We start from the raw sequence: 3,328 nt of genomic DNA on the forward strand, positions 1-3,328 counted from the left end.
GTACTCTAGTACTTTATTTAGGATCTTAGTAAATCAGGCCCTGAGAGCGGAGAGCTCTGCCAGGAACATAAGGCACTATCAGGTCTTGCAAATAATGCGGAGCTAAGCCGTTTTGGGCTTTATATGCAAGTAATAACAACAAGTAATAAGTCATGCTGCTGCATTCTGGATCAAAAAATAATGAAAACCACGAAACATGATGAAGACCGGGAGGAAGAAGAAGAAAAATCAGGAGCCAACAGGAGGGAAACAGCTGGATACACCTGGATGCACACTGAACCACACCTGTTAATAAAAACCAGAAAAGCTCATGTGACACACAAAAGATCATGAAAAAAGGAGTCCAATACACGTAAATGTCACGTCAGTGTGTGTATGTGTGAGTGTGTGTGTGTGTATGTTAATGTGTGTGTTTATGTTAATGTGTGTGTGTATGTTAATGTGTGTGTGTGTGTGTGTGCGTGTGTGTGTGTGTGTGGTTGTGTGTGTGTGTGTGTGTGTGTGTGTGTGTGTGTGTGTGTGTGTGTGTGTGTGTGAGTGTGTGTGTGTGTGTGTGTGTGTGTGTGAGTGTGTGAGGGGGAGGGGTGGCTGGACCCCCCACCTGAACATCTGATGACTCTGTGACATGGGTGTGTGTCTGCAGCAGTGCGTTGTGGGTAATGGGGAGCCTGTGGCGGCCTGCAGACACACATGCCTCCTTTGTTGTTGCAGGTGAGATTAAACGGAGGGGGATGTGTTCAGGAATGTCTTTGTCTCCGGGGGGGGGGGGGGGTCTCCAGGGGAAGGAAGGTCTGAAGCTTCTTCTCTCTGAAACTCACAAACGTCTTCATCCGGGAGGTTAAAACAGACCGTCATTAGTGCCACATCGGGGCACATCGGGGAAGTTCATTTTAAATGGGACAATGCATATTAATGAACACTACATTAAGCAGTATAAATAAAACAGGTTTTAGCAGAAATGCTAGTTTCCACCCGCAGTCCCCACAGAAAACATAAATACAATTCAGTCAAACAATACAATCAAACAAGGGAACAAACATAAAACATACATAGTAGAAAAATAGATTTAGCAGCATTTAAAAGTAGTATGGATTGTATCTTAAAGTGACTTGAGTCTAAAGTGACTTGGGCAAAAGAAAAATGCATATTACAACAATGAAATACCAGTGATGGTAGGCCTAATATTATGGTACTGAGAGTATCCAAGTTGTGTGACATACAAAGTGTTGCATTCCACATTGCCCTGTACGTACGAAATAAAAAAGATAATTAACATTAAAACAAACTACACAAGTTTAAGCCCGGTTGTGATAATGGTGCTGTTCCTCCAATAGCCAGGATTTAAAATGTTTGGTGAAAGAGGTCAGAGGGGGAAAGTTCACGTATCCTGCTTGGTGTTGCATTCCAGGTGTGAGAGGCACGCACCGGAAAAGTTTAATAAAACTCTTTAAAAAAAAACCGAAAAGGTATTGACCCAAATATGAATATATGATGTTGATGTTGCAAACGTATGAGTCAGTTCCTGTGTGTGTGTGTGTGTGTGTGTGTGTGTGTGTGTGTGTGTGTGTGTGTGTGTGTGTGTGTGTTGACGGCTGCAGGGAGGACGGAGCTGGACCATCACTCCTTCACATGATGACGGGTTCAAACCTACGACTTCAGAGGTCTGAGACCGAAGAGCATCGTGGGAAAAATCCTCCTCCTGGATCAGAAACGTTGGTCGCAATATCTCACAGTGAAGAAAGACCAAAGACTGACTTCATCTTCTGACCATGTTTGATATCCATGACTCCGTCTGCTGACGGATTGGAAAACCACCTAAACTGACGTATGAATGCAACACAGCACTATTCTTTAAAGAAGCTAAGCTTCGTGAGACTCTGAGAAACAGTCAGAGTTGCTGCAGTCGTGCACGACCCACGATTTTAATAACATCTTAGACATCGCACACTCAACATTTAGTAGATACACTTAACAAGAATACTTGGGAACACATCACCCGTGTTCCCTCGTCGGCCTGGGGCCGGGTGATCGCGGTGCCCGGGTCCTGGCGGGGCTCGCTGTGCAGCCTGGGGGGCTACCTGGCAGTGCTGGACCCCCCGGGGGAGGGAAACGGTGCTATACCCCCCGGAGAGGGGGAAACGGTGCTGGACCCCCCGGGGAGGGGGAAACGGTTCTGGACCCCCCAGAGAGGGGGAAACGGTGCTGGACCCCCCGGAGAGGGAGAAACGGTGCTGGACCCCCCAGAGAGGGGGAAACGGTGCTGGACCCCCCGGGGAGGGGGAAACGGTTCTGGACCCCCCAGAGAGGGGGAAACGGTGCTGGACCCCCCAGAGAGGGGGAAACGGTGCTGGACCCCCCGGAGAGGGAGAAACGGTGCTGGACCCCCCAGAGAGGGGGAAACGGTGCTGGACCCCCCGGGGAGGGGGAAACGGTGAGTGAATGAGTGTCCTTGTCGGTGAGAATGTGGTATGAAAGGGTCCTGCGTCGGCAGGACAATAAAATGTAATAATTGATTATTATTATAACAAGGATGGTTATTATTACTATTATTATTATTATTGTTATTGTTAGTATACTATATTATTATTATAATTATAGAAATGGATGGATGGATGGATGGATGGATGGATGGATGGATGGATGGATGGATGGATGGATGGATGGATGGATGGATGGATGGATGGATGGATGGATGGATGGATGGATGGATGGATGAATGAATGGGATGCCTGGGTCTGGGGCGCGGGTGTCGCCCTGTTGGGGGGTTCCCTCTCTCCGCCCCCCCCCCCCCCCCCCTCCATGTTGGGGGGTTCCCTCGCTCCGGGCCCATCTCCGCCCCCCCCCCCCCCCCCTTCTATGTTGGGGGGGTTCCCTCTCTCCGGCCCCCCCCCCCCCCCCCCTCCATGTTGGGGGGGTTCCCTCACTCCGGGCCCATCTCCGCCCCCCCCCCCCCCCCCTTCCATGTTGGGGGGTTCCCTCTCTCCGGGCCCGTCTCTGGTCCCCCCCGCTGCCTCAGCGGCGGGGCGCCCCTCTGGTCCTGGAGGGCCACTTTCGTGGGGGCAGGTGCTGTAGCAGACCCTAGTACTGAACCCTGGGGGACACCATAGCAGACCCTAGTACTGAACCCTGGGGGACACCATAGCAGACCCTAGTACTGAACCCTGCAGGACACCATAGCAGACGCTAGTACTGAACCCTGCAGGACACCATAGCAGACGCTAGTACTGAACCCTGCAGGACACCATAGCATACCCTAGTACTGAACCCTGCAGGACACCATAGCAGACGCTAGTACTGAACCCTGCAGGACACCATAGCATACCCTAGT

The sequence above is a fragment of the Cololabis saira genome, chromosome 12, assembly GCF_033807715.1.
Source record: "Cololabis saira isolate AMF1-May2022 chromosome 12, fColSai1.1, whole genome shotgun sequence".
Classification (NCBI taxonomy): Eukaryota; Metazoa; Chordata; class Actinopteri; order Beloniformes; family Belonidae; genus Cololabis; species Cololabis saira.